At 41.1% G+C, this 17,187-nt stretch overlaps 1 long non-coding RNA gene across 3 annotated transcripts in view; it reads right to left on the reverse strand.

Moving 5' to 3' along the window:
• LOC108448631 overlaps nucleotides 1-17,187 on the reverse strand; it is a 143,641-nt gene that overhangs the window by 56,853 nt on the left and 69,601 nt on the right. The gene's annotated exons all lie outside the window — the stretch shown is intronic.

Here is a 17,187-nt window from a genome sequence, read left to right on the forward strand (position 1 = left end):
GGAAAGGTTCCAGTCCCTCCAGGCACACTCTGAAGTACATCCCACTTTTTGCAGAGGGGATTTTTCTATTTGCTCAAGCTCTGTATACACATTAAAATAACAAACAGCAAAGAAAGTGTCTCACACTCAGTGATGGAATAGGAGTTGAATCCCTGTGGGTGGCAGAGCCCTACTGTTGAACTGTTTAGGCTGGATGAACAGCTGCCATTGCATTGCTTTCACCTTCCTGTTCCTGGAGAATCCAGGAAATCTCGAGTTGGGTTTCTGCTGAGCAACCTCTTTTGTCCCATGTCCTTAAAACAAGCCTTGATTTTTGGAGTGCCCATGGAGGGCTCCTGCCCAGCCTCTGTTCACAGCCTCCTGCAAGGCTGTGCAGTCTGGGGGCTCTTTGCAGGATGAGCTCTGAGTGGGAACCGGGAACAAAGCAAGTAGATCACTAAATGAAAGTAATTCTGCATTTAAATTTCAGTTCCCTGGATTTAATTTCACACTGAATTTGTGACTCAATGTCCGTGCCCATTGCCCTCCCACCCCTCTGCTTTATTTCCAGTATCATCAGCCCAGTTTCTCTAATGCTCTTTATTATCTTGGCAGTGTCCTTAACCAGTGTCAGCCAAGGCAGTGCTTTTCTGTTACTGGTTTCTTCTGTAAGCTGCAAGATGGATAACTTCCCCTTTGCTGATAGTTTATCCAGTTTTTGATAGACAATATCCCTGGTAATACCTTAAGCAGACGATGAATCTGGTTTGCAGTATGTAGCAAACCACAGCTTGTTTATTTATTGAGTTCATTTTAATCTCTGTATCTGTGATCATAAACTGCAATGCAGTTATTTTTTTATTTCTAAATTAAGGCAATTGTGTGGTTGGATTTATGGAGCGATTTAGTTAGATGGAAGTTTTTGTTTGTTTTGTTGGTTGATTCTGAAATCTGGAGAAATGCGGATAAAGAAATTAATACCATTTTTTTCTGCATGTGAGGATTGTTAGGATGCCCAGTCTCTTATGGAGAAGCAGAATTCACAAGTCTGTGGGTGAGTTTGCTCACTGCAGAGATGTAAGATAATAAAGGTTGAGACTGAATATGTTTCTGAACACTTTGTGAAAATACTATGATGTACATCCAGCTTCCTTTAGCAACAGTAAATTTACCATCCTGAAACAAAGGAATATTGAGATAATATAATACCAAGGTTTTATGATCAGAATTTGTATATACCCATTACATCCTGTGTTTTCACCTAAGTCTGTTGATACCAACTAGATATAAAGTAGAAGATGGATTTGGGTAAGGGAAGATATTTTTTATAAAATTCTGTCTAATACCAGGAGGATTTGAAATATTTTTGCCTTTGCCTCATAGCAAAACCCCCCCTCAGGAAGTGAGCTGGCAGTTCCATGTGATTAGGTTGTGGTGTTTTCCTACGGTGCCATTTTCAGCTGAGCTGCTGCCACTGCCTTTGGACAAACTCTGTGTCATGGCAGTGGTGAATTGAAATTTATTTACTGCAAGAATCCTTATTGAGTTTACAGTTCACCAGGGCAGGCTAAAAGCCTGCACCAGTTGCAGAGACTGAGATGAAGAGCAGTAACTTATGAAGCTTTCGTAAACCAACTGTACTTTAGTTGTGTGTTTTTACAATCTTCTTCCCAGGCAATATATTTAATAGCCCCTGGAATTTATGATGCATTACAATAGTGTATTACAAAGTTTTAGAAAAGACTTATGCTAAAGCTATCCTTTTTCTCAAAGCTGGTGTAATTTCCTTCCTGCCAGTGACTCTCTGCAATTTTGATTGCTGCAGTTTTATGTCTGACAGGGATGACTTGTACCCCTAAGAACTTGGGGTTGGGAATGCAATAAGGTTCAAGATTCCTATCATATAGATATGCTAATGTTCTAATCAGATGAATTCTCCCCCCTTCATTTTGCCTAATGGATATTGACCTTTCTCTCTACTCCCCATCTAGAAATATATTTAGATGGGAAGTATAAATCTTCTTAGCAAATTAATTGCTTATGTGTGCTTGCCACATGATGTATCTCCCTTTCAGTGTGAAGAAATGTTTTGTTTAAAAAGGAAAACAAATTTTCTAGCATCTTTCCTTCCCTTTTTTTAACCTTCAGCATGGTTACAGTAATATACAGCCAGTGTGCTGTATTATGGAGGTTTGAAGTACATAATGTAGTAGATCAATCATTTGAAAATATACTTAACTAAAAAACCTCACGTGATGGAGTCTGTTCCAGTGTATATACTCTGCTCTGCATCATCCAGATCTTGACTGTTCCCTGGAAAAATGTGTTCTCATGTTGAACTAAGCTGTGTCTGTCTTTTTGGTTTTGACACTCCCCCAGCCCAAACCTTCAGTAATCCAATGAAAGCCCTTCATGCAGGGGCAGAAACACTCCCTTATAATGTCTCTGTGCATGGACTACAATCTTAAGCTCACTCTTTTCCACCCTGATTATGTTACAACATTTTCTGGTAACTTTGCCAGCTGAATAAAACAACATACTGAAAGTATTGATTCTCATCTTCAGGATGAAAATGACACCATTACCTTACACAGATCTGATGGAGCATTAACAGTAAATATTTAGCTCTTTCTAGAGAGCATTTTTAAAAATCACGGCAGTGTTTGTCATGCAAGCCATGTATTTATTAAAGGATAGGTTATTCCCAAGATTTAGCTTTAAGGCCTTTATTAAATGTGACACAGGCTGAAGGAGAATATTCAGTGTGTACTCTACAGGTACCTGAGTGTTCTGGCAGAAAGAACCAATGAGTGGAACAGAGCTTGAGCATGAATTATTAAGCCAACTGTCAATGCTGTGTTGCTGGAGAAGAGGGCAGGCATAAGATAGATGTGATGTTTGCAATAAACATTTTAACAGTATTATCTATGTGCATGAATATTTTATATCTTGGATGTCTGATGGTGAGAGTACCAGTGTTAGGATTAAAAGATTTGACACTACTCTTGCCCCTGCAGAACTCCTATGGATGCTAAAAGTAGTTCTGACCAGAAGTTCTGCAGTGAAATGATTTGAAAATTATGGCAAAGAAGGAAACAGGCCAAAGAAAAATCAAGGCTGTGTATTTTGGGTTTTAAGAGTAAGGTGAAGCAGCTGTGAGCAAAAGCTCCTTTAAACAAAGACTGACACAATCCTGTAAAATTGCCCTTACCTGGAGCAGTGTGATGTGACCTGTTAATCCAAGAAAATCTGAGATTCTGTAGAGTGGTTTCATGGAAAGAGCAAGCATGACATTACAGATAATTAGTTTGTTATAACTTATATATTTGTCATCTTGTTCAAGAAGGATGTTTTCTATTATTTCCAGCATAAGAGTTGGAATTAATCAACAGTTTTAAAAATAAGTGCATGGAGCAGTTCAGAAAAGATGTAATGCCTTTTATATTAAGCTGAGTCTGTGATCCTGGAGAGAAGGTGGTAATGAATGGATGAACAGCCCGAGTGGAAGGCCCGGGGGTGTGAAGAAAGGAAAAAAAGTGAGATATCTACAGGAGATACTTTTAGAAGTGGCTAAATCACACCATAACACACAGAATCACAGAATATGCCGGGTTGGAAGTGACCCACCAAGATCATCAAATTCCAGCCCCTGGCCCTGCCCAGACACCCCAAAATCCCAGCCTGGGCATCCCTGGCAGCGCTGTCCAAATGCTCCTGCAGCTCTGGCAGCCTCGGGCCGTGCCCATTCCCTGGGGAGCCTGGGCAGTGCCCAGGCCCCTCTGGGGGAAGCAGACCCTCTCCCTGATCTCCAGCCCAAGCCTGCCCTGGCTCAGCTGCAGCTGCTCCCTGGGTGCTGTCCCTGGCCCGGAGCAGAGATTGGTCCTTGCCCCTGCACTGCCCCTTGGGTGAATATTGAAGAGCTCAGTGGGGTCTGACCTCAGTCTCCTCTTCTCCAGGCTGAACACACCAAGTGCCCTCAGCTGCTCCTTATAAGACTTTCCCTCCAGACCCTTCCCCATCCTTGTGGCCTCCTTTGGATATTCTCTAATAACTTAATGCCTTTTTTATATTGTGGTGTCCAAAACCGCACCAAGCACTCAAGTATTCAATAAATGAGTTACATACTGGTATTTCTGCTTTGAAGGATGGAGTTCAAGCTGTTTATATGGTGTATTAGAGATCTATTTGTTTTTTCTTTTACTCGTCAAAAAGAATGTGCCAGGTGAAAAAGAAAAAAGAACAACAAAATATTATGACTTTACATTTAATGTCTCATAACTGTCAAAAAAATGCAAATTTTTTAATATTGTCAGGAAAAAGCCACTGGTTCAAGGGACACTATAACTAATAATGGTTAGACTGTGGGTGAGTGCACATCTGTGTGTGTGCAAAGGCAGCTCCTGTCCTGAAGGCAAGTATTTCTGATGGAGTGTCTGACTAGGCTGGCACTAAGAGGCTAGAGCTGTGTAAACATGTTTCTTGCCAAAGCAATTGTGATTAGAGGCCCCAGTAATGGAAATTTCAAATAAGGGATTAGAGATTCCAGAATAACTTTAAATTAGAAATAGAGTTGGCCAAGTTAGTGGCAGCACTGTCAAGAGCAGCCATCTTCAAAATTATGAGCAACAAAATGGTTTTGCAGAATTTACAAACAAATAAGGAGTAAGATAATGTTTTTAATTCTATCTCCTGTAATTTTACAGTCAGTTAACAAGACTGCCAGTCAGTTAATAGAAACAGGAGAGATAAGCAGCTATTTGCTGATAGTGTGATACCTGCACGTGTAGTTTCTCCTTTTTGAAAATCCAAACCAATCAATGCAAGGATTGTAGGAAACCAGTTAAAGAGAAGGTTCCACAGATCCTGTTAAAAGGGATATTATCAACTGGCAATTACTACTAATGCTCTTCAGAGATCAGTCCTGGCTTAACCCTGCACATTCTGTGGATTAATGACGTGTGTGGAAGGAGCAGACAAGCGCCGAAGCTTGTGGGTGGTGTGAGAGCAGTGAGGTGCTGCAAACACTGGAGGCTGCAAAATCACATTTAGAATTAGAAGCACAACCTGGCTATTTTTGAACTTTTGGGGTCAAACATAACCTTATGCTGTGATTGCAAGTCTTTTGGAAGTGCTGGAGGAGCAGCAGGCATGGAAGGCTGGGATCCACTGTGCGATGGGCAGGAGACGCCCGTCTGGCAGAAGTGCTTGCTGGATCCACTGGGCTGGCTCCCAAATGGGGCTGGATGGAAAAGATAGTTTCAAACTGGAGCTGTGGAAAAGACTATATTCCAAATCAGGAATTTTCTTTGAGATCAGAAACCAAGGGCTTGGTAAGAGTTCTTGGATTCTGTGAGCAGACATACATAAAGGGTGTGAAAGGAGACCAGATTGCAGTGTCTTTGCAGGAGGGTAAATTATATTAAATTATATTAATATCATACTGCAGAACCACTGTCGATCATCTCTAGAGGTGGAAGATATGGTTTTCCCTTGGTGGCTTTTTCTCCTGCTAAGTTAGTTTTTTGACTCTCTTGAGCTCCAGACTCCTCTGTGTTCTCTCAACCAGGGCATCCATTGAAGGGTTTCCTGAGCCTGGATACCCTGATCAGATTGCTGTACCTGTGCCACACTCCTCTTTGTGGGTTTACATGGCTGAATTACCAATACCTTTCCTTCTTGTTGAACAGTGCTCTGAGTTACTCCGCTCTGGGTCAGTCCTGTTCCTTTTTCTTCTGAAGCCTACCTCCTGCCAGAGGTATTTATTTCGTTCAGGCTCATGTGTGCCATGCCTGAGCTGTGATACTGCTTGGTGGGTGTGTATGTGAGGATTTTTTTATTTATCACCAGGGTATCAGAGCTGGAAAAATCTCATATATTACAGCAAGATATTTCTTTTTTCTGTGTGGTAGAAGGTGTATTAATGCTAATTTTCAAAGTTACTACATGAGGCTACTTTGTGTTAATTTGCCATTGAATTACCATGCTTTGAGCTAGGAGCTTTAGGAAGCACAGACTTCAGTATTAAATAAAAACCTATTCAGTCTACTTTGACATCAGCTCCCCATGCTGCACAATGTTCATTTATTTTTAAGCTACAATTTCGCCTGTATTTGTAATAGAGAACAATACTGCAAATGCACAAAGGAATGTCGCAAGCAGGTAGGGATCAAAGTGGCTGCCTATCACACCTTCAGAAAAAGGTAAAGGCTTGACTTGAAAGGCACCAAAACTAAAAGGATAGAATTGGGCATTGCAGTCTGAAAAGCACCTGCATCTGTAATTCTTTCCTGTTCCTTTTCCTTTTCATTTCAGGAGAGCCTTAAGTGGCTGAAAATTCTAGTAAATTAATTTTATTCTGTTATCTTAGGGTACCTGTGGTACTCTAGAAAGGCTCCAAACAAGCACAGCATTCATGTTTGCTTTGCATTTGGTTGAAAAATCTATCACAGAAAGGTGGTCACATGGTTAGCAATGACCATATTACAAGATTTTCTGGAGTTAATTTCCCATTATATGAATACTTTTCTCTTCTCTTTATTATCCACTCAGAAGCTATTAAAAGTCCTAATGGAATGGCAATTAATACAACATGTTTGGATTTATGTTGGCAAAAATGTCATTGAAGCTGTGGAAAACCCTGAGCAGACTCCTGTGGGGGCAGCTTGTGCCAGTCTCTGCTGTGTTGCTGGAGTGTCCCTGGTGAAGTGCTGCTGACAGAGCTCTCTGAGCTCTGGTTCTACTCATTGTGAAGGACCTTGGCTATTTCTGTGCCCTTTGCCAGAGATAATATGGACTCTGAGTTCCTGTCTCTGTTTGCTGCAAGGAAAGGGCTGTAAAAACCCACCACTTTGCTCTTTTAACACTTGTTTTGGAAAAAAAATTGCTGCAAAGAACAGCCCAGAATTTTGAGGACAATAGCTTAGGCAAACTTGCAGGTCTTTTTTTCATGAATTGCAAGAGACCTTTGATGTTGTGAAATTTCATTAGCTGGGGTGATAGACCATGCATTTATATTCCTGGTCACCAAATGAGCAAAAGAAACCCCAGTCTTACAGACAGCAGTCCAGGCTGATGCTGTGTGGGCAGGCCTCCCCTGCTCAGGTGCAGTCTGCTAGCAAGTCTGAAAATCTCCAGGCTTGTTCAGTGGCAGTAAAATTTCACGAAAATTTAATGATTAACAGGAAGGTGTCTGGATTGTTAATGTTAACGTTAATGTTAACTTCAGAGAAAAGAAAATAGTTATAAGAGAAAACAAATAATTCTCTTCCAGCCTCATGTTCACCATGACACCTCCAATATTTAGGTAGGTGTGGATGCACATAAATTTCTTCAAGTAGAGGTCAAAGTGTTAAAACACTTGCAGTATAAACTGCATCTTTGGTACCAGTGGGACTGCTTCCAGAGCCTGTAGATCCCTGCAGCTGTTGAAAGGTCGATGAATATACGAGGTGAAAGGTGTGTGAAATAGTCAAAATGAAACACATTAGTGAATTTTATTTATTTTCCTGAGTGCTGATAAATTTGACAGTGTCTGTTCCACATATTTTATTAATGTGTTCAAATATTCAGACTGAAAAATAGATGTGATGAAATGAGATACCTCACAGATGCCTTTCTGAAATCTCAAATCTGTGGAACAAACTCAAGTAATGCAGTTAATGTCTTCTGAGCTCAGGCTGACTTCTTCCTGAGTAATGAGGATGCAGTGCCCTCAGTTCAGAACAACATTCTGCTTTGCTGAACACCCGGCTGGATTTAATGGGAGTGCCCACAGCGTGGTAGCTGCAGCACCGAGGGCATTGCCCTCTATGCTGTGACTGGCAGGATGCAAGGAAAGAAGAGTGAAGTTAGGAGTTCTCTTGTTTAGCAAGATTATCTCTGGGAAACTTCTGTTTGCACCCAGCATTGCTTGCTTGTGTCATAAGAAACTGGAAGTCTTTGAAGGTGAGCGGAGTGTGGCAGCTGCCCACGGACAGCTCTCAAGATGTTTGCTTTGGTAAAAGCAAACAAAAGAAATGGACCATTTCTAAAGAAATATAAGATGGGGAGTTTCATTTTATTTTGGATTTTGGAGCTGCAGTTGCTATCCAAAGTTATGAACTATTTTTCTAGGGATTGTGCATCCACCACTGCTGCCAGCTTCGGATGATGGGTTTTTTTCAGCTTCACAAGTGCTCTAACAACACATTATCAACACCACAAGCCACAAGAAAACCTTCAAACAGTATTTGCACCCTATTAGTCACCAGAGACTCCACCCTACCTTAGTTTTGCTGCCTGGGGAAATACTTGTTATTTAATTTTTGTTTGTTTGGTTGGTTGGTTGGTTGTTTTTTTCATTTTAAAGGATAAAACATATTTTGAATGCAAACGTCTAAAAACTTAGGACAACAGTTCACAGATCTGTAAAGGGCTTAAGCCCCTTCCAATCTTAGTCAATGACCATAGTCTCCAATTTTTTATATTCTGTACCATGAAGCTTGAAATAGGTGACACTGCACTATGTTACCTCCAGAATGTCATTTTATACTGAGGAATTTTCAGGTGATCTCACCTCTTTGCTGCAGGCTCAGTACATGATATTTCCTAATACTGTTTTAAGATTAAATATAATTGATAAGCGATTTCCTTGTACATGCTAGGACAGGGAGCTTGTCAGATATATGTGGGAAGGGAGCCCAGCAGACACGTGGCAAGCCAAGTTTTGGGTTAGAACTTCTCTGTGTGCGGTTCTGGTTGTATCACTGCTGTGTCTTTAATGGGCTTATCCCTGCTCACCTTCTTTTCTTCAAGTAGTTTGTGGCCAACACAGGACGCTTCTCATTTAGCAGCTGCCATGCCTATTGTGCAGATTTATCTCTGCAGCCATAGCTGTGAACGTTTTTATTGGTTACTGTCAGGAAGACTCACACAGTATCCATCCTTGGATGGCCCTCGGTAAGTGGGAACATTTCCCTAGCATAATAATAATAAACTAGTGTTTGAGGATTTATGATGAACATAAGTTTTATGTCAGTTTTCCATCAGAGCATGGAGCTATCAGGGTAGGAGGAAATGCCATCACGTGAGCCACAGCATTTTGATGACATCCACAGGCAGGCACACACAGCAGTCTGTCCCTCCAGTGGAACAGTGCACAGTTACACTGTTGACTTATTTCAGATATAAATTGTGACCCATGTTTTAAAGCAAGTTTCATAACAAAGGGAAAATGTTCTGTGCCAGTGACAGCTGCTGAAAATTGCAGTGTCAGCCTTAGGGCTGCCTGGCTCCAGGATCCTGCCTGGCTCATCCATTCCTCTGGAAGTGTGTTTGGTACAGCAACAGAGACTCTGACACTGCAGGTTCAGGCTGTGTCTAAGTTGTCATGCAGGGATTTAGGTCCACCACAAGAACATCTCATGCCCTTCTCAACACCTGAATAACTCAACACAGCGTGGCTTAGTTATTTTATACCAAGTTAAATGATGCAATGGGAATTGAATGCAAATAACCAAAAAGGAGGAGCAGCAGGTTTCAAGACTCAGGACTTCCAGATCTATTTCTACTTCTTCCAGGTATTTCCTGTGTGATGCAGTTAACAGTGTTCACTTTAATTAACCTTCCTGAGAAGACAATATGGAATAAAGCAGAAGTGTTCCTCTAGTTCCAATCCCCCTCCCATAGGCAGGGTCCCATCCAACCTGGCCTTGAACACTTCTGGGGATGTGGCAGCCACAACTTCTCTGGCAATCTGTGCCAGGGTCTCCCCACCCTCAGAGTAAAGAATTTCTTCCATACAGCTAATATAAATCTCCACCCTTTTAGTTTAAAAACATTCCCCTTGGTCCTATCACTGTCTGCCATTAAAAAACTCTCTCTCCCTCTTTTTCTAAGCCCCCTTTGTAAGTACTGGAAAGTACTGGAGTCTTCTTTTCTCCAGGCTGGACCACCCCAGCTCTCCCAGCCTGGCTCCATAGCAAAGGTGCTCCAGCCCTTTGATGATCTTGGTGGCCTCCTTTGGACCTGATCCAACGGGTCCATGTCTGTGTTGTGCTGCAGGCCCCAGACCCGGACCCAGCTCTGCAGATGGGGCCTTGTGAGGGCAGACTAGAGTTGAGAAGCATGCCAATCATTCTAGATGTTCACAAATTGTAACTGAAGAAAACCGAAGTTCTTCCCTCCCTAAAGTTCACATGCAATAGAGAGACTTTGTTCAGCTGGTATTTAAAGTGCCAGTGCCATGCTAAGGCCTGTCAGACTTCATTTGGGAAGTGCCCATGGTTGTGATTAGAGAGCAGAGTACTCAGAAAATATGTTGTGGGTTTATTAGAAGGGACTTACTCTCAGCGTCAGCTCTTGAGTGTAAAGCCAAGTGACAGACTAGAAGCATTCAAAGCAGCTCGTGGTTAATTCCATCTGCCAGGAACAGCTTCTTCATTACAAGGAAAAGGAGGGAAGGAAATGCAAAGAAAGCCTCATATAATATCCCTATGAGTTTTCAAGCTTGTTTTGTCTCATATATAATTGCAGTTATCAGTTTCCATTTATAATCCTGTAATTCACGTAGTGAATGTAATTCCTATCTTTTCTAGAAGCAGTAGGAATTCTGATAGAAGACTTCATTTTATATGTTTTGGCCCAACTTTAAAAAGGCATTTTGATGCCTGATTCTTTTAAGGGATTTTGCACTTATGTTTTCCAATAGCTACACATGACTAAACCAGACATGCTTTGGTAAGAAGAGCTTTGTGCAAGAGGGATGGCAGTCTCAGGAAACACCCTGGGAACAGAGGGTAAGAGTACTGCAGTAGGCACTTATTTGGCATTTATTTAGTTGTCTTTCTTGGCAATCGCTGAATTTATCTGAAATTCTCTCATCCTGCCAATTACATTTCATGTCCAGTATTTGTGACTGACAAAAGCTAGTAAGAATTGCAGTTCTTTGTATTATTTCTCTGTTACTTTTGATGCTACAGAAGTTCAAAGCTTTGAATGAGTTCTGACTGTACTTTGTCCTCCTTGGACGTTCATGGAAAATACTGGCATTTTTTAACACACAGACTGAAATTTGATGTGCTCCTGGCACAGCTCCTGTAGATTCCTGACCTCTGAGATGAGTAAGAGCAGTTTTGCTTCAAATGTCTGGAGACCAAGCGGACAGGGGGGACAGCCTTTGCATAGATTGTTACATCATGCTGTCCTTGGCACAGTGGTCATTACAGAATCACAGAATCATTAAGGTTCATAGCAAGGATGGGAATATTACTCTCTCTCCTATTTAATTATGGTTTTTCTCTTGGCAAGGGAAAGCTTTGAACTGAAACTTAGCAATTTGTTTCTCTATTTCATAAAGATTTTTTTCGAATTTTTATTTTTAGCAAGAACATTTAAAGTAGTCATATGTCATACCTGAAACAGAAGTCTCAGACGTTCTGAGTATTACAGGTTTGTTGATTCAGACAGTTTTCATTTCTGTCTCTAAGAAAGGAGCTACTTGAGGTGACTGCTGATTCTGGGACTTGGAAGAAAATTTGAAAGTGCTGCCTCTTGGGCAAACTGAACAGAACAAATCTGATTTACAGACTAGTGTTGGATTTCTGAAAGCACTTTAGTAGTTTAAGACCACAAGCACCCTTGACTTGAAAGTCAATAAGATGTTTTTGAGAATCCAGTCAGTTATTTTGTAACATGTAAATTCTTCTGCAGCAAAGGCAAGCAAAAACTGCAGTTACTGACTGCCCTCACCAAATTACATCCTCACCTTCAGCTGTATCTTCTTACAAAGAATCATTGGAGGTCATGCCTTTAGCAGTCCATGGGGCACCAAGGAAAGGTCTGTGCCAGCAGGTTTAAAATCTTAAAAGAAAATATCTAGAACACAAAAGTTTCAGCACAGGCATGGAGATTCGGAGGAAAATCTATATTGGTTATTTATAGACTGGAGTTGTATTGCTTCTTTGCCTCTGGATATTTCGGTGCTGTGCTGCTCTCAAAGACATAAGATACCAACAGAGTTGTGGTGAGTTTTATTGCTGGTTTTTTGTGAGGGCTCATTTTGTCTCTCTTTAGGCAGCTGATTTAGGTATTTTCAGTAGGCTTTCCATGTATTCAAGGAAGAAGGAAGGGAAATATTACGAGGTGTGAACCTTCCTTTGGATTCACAGTATAACACAGCACAGCAACAACAACACAGTCATGGGCCATCTCTTAGTAGTGGAATTACATTTTTTTTCTAAGTAGAGACTTAGAGTCAGCACTAACAAAAACATATTCCTGGGTAACAAGGGTGTTGGAAGGCAAGCTACCCTCTGGATCTCTTGCAGCAGATCCAAGGTTTATAATTACATGATGCAGTTTGGGCTCATTTCAATGTTATACCAAGTGGAGAAAGAGAAGATTCACTGTTCCAGGATACTTAAGTTTTTATTGTATTTAATTCTTATTGGAAATGTAGCTGTAATAGCTGGTGTGTTTTCTCTCCCTGGGCTGCCTTTCCTTCCCTGCCATCATGCTTGAAAAATGCAGAAAGTGTCACAGCAAGACAATTGCATCTGTGTTGGTGTGCTTTGACAGCTTCTCCATTTCTGCCCACGAATTCTTATATGTGCACTGTAAACACAGATATTTAAGTTTGCATTTTGCTCTTATTTCATAATATTATTTATTTATAACATAAAATAAACATTAATGTATCAGGTCTCTGTAGCATGCTTCCAGACTACCCAGTGGAATTTCAACTGAAGCAGTAGAAAACTTGTTGAGGAGAGCATTTTCCTCCAAACCCATTACAGCCTTTCCAGAAGGGGCTAAAATAAAGGTTGGAAATGTGCCTCTTCTTTCTTCCTTTCCTAACAAGAAACCTGATTTTGTTCCCAGTCTAACAAACCCATCTAATCTTTGTAAGTCTACCAGCTCTCATTTTTCTTTTTCTAGTCCTATAGTATTTTCTGCTCTTTGCTGAAATGATTGTCCAGAGGAGGTAATGAGTTTTGTGGGAGCAGGAGGCTGGTCAGACATTCAGTAATGATGACTCTGGTGGCAGCTGCAGAGGCACATGGAGAGCTGTGGACCTGCAGAGGGCTGGGGAAATAGGTGATCTCACCTCTGGGGACTCTCCTTAGCATGGCACAGACGAGTAAATGTGTTTGCTGATGCTGGGAAGGTTAACAGCCCTGTGGGGGTGGGTGCTCTGTTCTGTGGCTCCCTAGCACCAAATGTGGCAGAAGCCTGTGTGTCTGTACACTTCTATACCCTCAGCATTTGTGTGCACATGTCCTCTAGCAATAACACTCCCTGCTGCTGCTTCCATGAGGAGAACCCCAGACTGTGGTCAGTGATACTCTGTACTGGCTCCCATAAATTTGTCCACTTGGTGAAAAGAGTTTGAGGCTGAATTTGTGGCTGACTTTGAATCAGTGCTTGTGCCTTAATACATCGGAGAGTTTGTTCAGGAACAGTTCATCCTTTTGAAAACATTACCTTCTGTTCTGCCAAGGGCAGTGCTGGCTGCAGTTATCTGGCACCCTGGGACACATTTCCAAACCAGTGAAGTCCTTGGAAGGTTTAGCTCAGCGTCTGTCCTTGTCTCCAACACAGACATATAATAAATACCTGTTACTATTCTTAACACAAAGCAGATGGACTCTTTGGGGCAGTACCTCAGCAATGTGCAGAGTGTTAAGGCCATTACACTAAAGTGACAGCAAACAGGGTACTTGGGTTTTCTCTTTTTCCTGAGAATGCTGCATTTGTTTATGGTCTTTTATCACAAAATGGTTAGTTCCTAGAAAGTATCCCTGACAAAGGGTGAGCCTTTGTATCCCCAGGTACTCAGTCTTTGTAAGAGGTTATTTCACCTCCCTCTAGACCCCGTCTCAAAGGCTTTACTCCAGGTGCCCAGGGCTGGGCCTGTCAGAAAGGCCTGGCTGCCAGTGCCAGCATTGCTGAGCTGGGCTCAGCCTGAGAGCCAGGGAGGCTGAGTGTGTGGCAGGTGCTGTAGGACACTCTCAGGAGGGGGCTGCACATCTGTCCTGCATCTGCCCTACCCACAGCACAGCTGCTCTGGCAGCGGTGCGCTGGGGAGATCTTAAGGCTTCTTACGACCTAGCAGGGTGAACATCTCCAGCCTTGGAGGTTCAAAGTCTTTGCTATTCACCACAAGTCCAGGCCAGCCTCCTAGAGCCATAAATGAGCCTTAATTAGATAGCATAAAATTAGTATGTGAGAATTCTCTTAATTGGGACACCACGGTGGATGCCATTATCTCCCTTAAAGGAAAAGTAATTTATTCTGTAGAGCTTTGAATGAAGAATGTTCACATGTGGTAGGAAAAATTCATGGTAGATAAGTCTAAAAAGGCAAAATGAAATATCAATCAAAGTTATAAAATATTCACTGCATCTAATTTTTTTTTCTAGTATTTTTTATTCTTTTGGATAGCTTATTTGATAAAAGACAAGAGATGAGTGTTTCATGCCTAAACCACACCCGGTAAAACCACTTTGCTTCTCAATACTGACCAAATGTTGCCATTAAGCAGAATATTTGATATTCCTGTTGTCCTCAAGTAGCAGCTATTGTCAATTTATATCATTAAACAGAATTGCTTTCCTTGAGGAAAACCCAGTTAAGAGAACTCTGCGTAACAGTGACTGGTCTGCTGTGCTCCTAATGCTACTGATCATGCAGCTGATCCCTTTGATGAGTGTTCAAGGCCCTAAATCAGGCCAAAGACTTCTAGGAAGATGGCTCAGTTTTCCATGTATGTGAACACATATGAAAAAGGAAATAATTAATTTTTCATTTTGGATTTATAACTGCTTATTCAGACTTGGAGTTAATATTCTGCCCATGAAGGCCTTTATGCAAGCTAAAATATGAAGGAATAATGTTCAAATATCTGTAATTAACATGAGATTAAGGAAATAGATGTGTAGAAATCAGTGCCATGATCTTTCATGTGAGAATTTAACATGGAAATAAATGATTCACGTTTTCATGTGAATTTTGGCAAAAGGATTGGCAAGCCTAAAGGTTTAAGATCAGAGATGATTATCTGTGGTGTATTTTGGAGTAACAGCAAGGATCAGTTGCACACAGCCTTATAACAACTTATTTACATTCAGCTTTTTCTACCTTCAAAAATTCTTTTATTTCAAATGTGGTTTGATAGGAGAATGGAGGAGTTGATTATGAGTGGAAAATTGACCTTTTGTTCTGAATTTAAAACACATTTCCATCTTCTGCACAATTCTCATGTTTTTTATTACCAAAATCAACATCCTCTCTCAATGGCAGAAAGGGCAAATGTGATTAAACACCCACTCACTTGGAACAAGTGGTATCTTGATTCATTTAATTTAGAACATCTAAAGCTGTCAGTGACTTGCCATCTGCTGAGGGTACCTGCTGTAGTCTGACATGCCCTCACAGCCATTGGTCACATAAGAGAGATCAGGCTCCCTCCTTCAAATGAGTATTTGTGTAGTTTTCACCTAGATAAAAACTGAGCAACATAAATTGCCTCAGAAGGTGTAAATTAATTTCTCCCCAAATCAAATTTGTAATGCCTCTGAGTTAATTTATCAACGCTATAGTAAAAAGAGTCATGGCATTCAAAATGGACTGTGTATGCCCAAATGAAGATCTTCTCATTACGTGAGTATTTCTGGGAGATGTGAATCCCAGCTGCTTTGTCATTGTTTCTCAAAATGTTTCTAAGTGGGCACCGATTTAAAGTAATGCTAGGAGGATGGAAGTCTAATATTTTTTGTTTTGTTTTGCAAACAAGGAATAGTCATTGTGACAGGGGATGCAGTTTTGATAGTGCAGAAGAGACTTAAGCTGCTCCCCTTCCCCCACCTGTGGAGTGGCTGGTTTGAGTGGCAGGTGCTTTATGGCATGGGAAGGTGTTGAAATTTGCTTTCTCAGCTGCATCTTTTATGCAGAGTACAAAAGATCACTTCCCAGTTTTATCAACCTGGCACCTTTCATGACCATTGTGAAAGCCTTGGAGCTTTCTGTAGTCCAATATCTATCCTAATTTGTATTCTACTTGAAATTAAAACCAGCCGTTCCTAAAGAAGTCTGAATTGGTAAAGTCAGTGCCAGTAATACAACAATTAGTTGACTGCTCTTTGAAATAATCTGTGGAAGAAAGGTAAGAACACACTGCTCTTAAATGGGAAATATAATGCCAGAGACCATGTTAAAATTAAACACAAAATACAGCCAACAAAATGATGTAACGCTGGTTAATGATTTCTGTTCCATCCATAACTTGGCATCAAGTGCTGCAGACATACAAAATCTGGCATAAAGCCCATGAAAGCCAGCAGAAGTCTTTCCTCTGGCTTCAGTTTGCTTTGCAGTAGAAGCTGATTCTTTAGGGCTATCAAGTATACAATCATTTATTTTTTTAAATACCCAGGAGTTTTTCATCCTGCAGTGTTACAAATCTTGGCAGGTTTAAGATTTTTTTCTTTGAAAAATATATCTAGTGCAGACTCAAGCATTTTTCAGATTAAGTTTCAAAACTTGGCCAGTGTATGATCATGCAGCATCTTGGGAAAGAATGAAAATTATTTTAGAAATAGTAGAGAAATTATACGTGGAATGCTTTCAAAATCAGCTCAGCTTTTCAGAGTGTAGGGGAAAAGACTCGTATTTATGGCCTTTTAACCCCACTCCCCAATTCCTTTGCAGAAGCATGTTGTGTGCCTTTAGATTTACCACACACAAATTGGCACTGTCAGCATGGAAAATGCATTCCTGTTAGTTTTCACATCTTGCTTTTATATTTTTGTCAAGGGTCAGGAGCTCTACCTGGGGTCAAATTCTTCCACTCCTCTGGGCTGTGCAGCTGTGGGGAGAGCAGATGTTGGCACTTGGGCCTTGTTGGGTAGGGCCAGGCACATGGGCACCGTTCCGAGGGATCTTGTGCTTGGAGCATTAGCAACTTTTGCACTGCTTTTCTAGCTTCCAAAATCCTGCCCAAAGGCTCTCTGTTTTCATCTCCCTTGTGGCTCTCCAGAGCTTTCCCACACTATGAAGAGCTGCAGGGTGGTTGATGGGAGTACCCTGGGTGAGAGCCACAGGTGCTGCTGGCACTCAGGTTTGGCATAATGCCCCGGGAAATACTTTACTTAGGTTAAAATTTTAGCTCTAATTGAGACACTTCATTATTTGGAAATTCTCTAGTGTAAAGAAAAACTAGTAATGTAGGGA

Source organism: Corvus brachyrhynchos, unplaced genomic scaffold, assembly GCF_000691975.1.
Source record: "Corvus brachyrhynchos isolate BGI_N302 unplaced genomic scaffold, ASM69197v1 scaffold1358, whole genome shotgun sequence".
NCBI lineage: Eukaryota > Metazoa > Chordata > Aves > Passeriformes > Corvidae > Corvus > Corvus brachyrhynchos.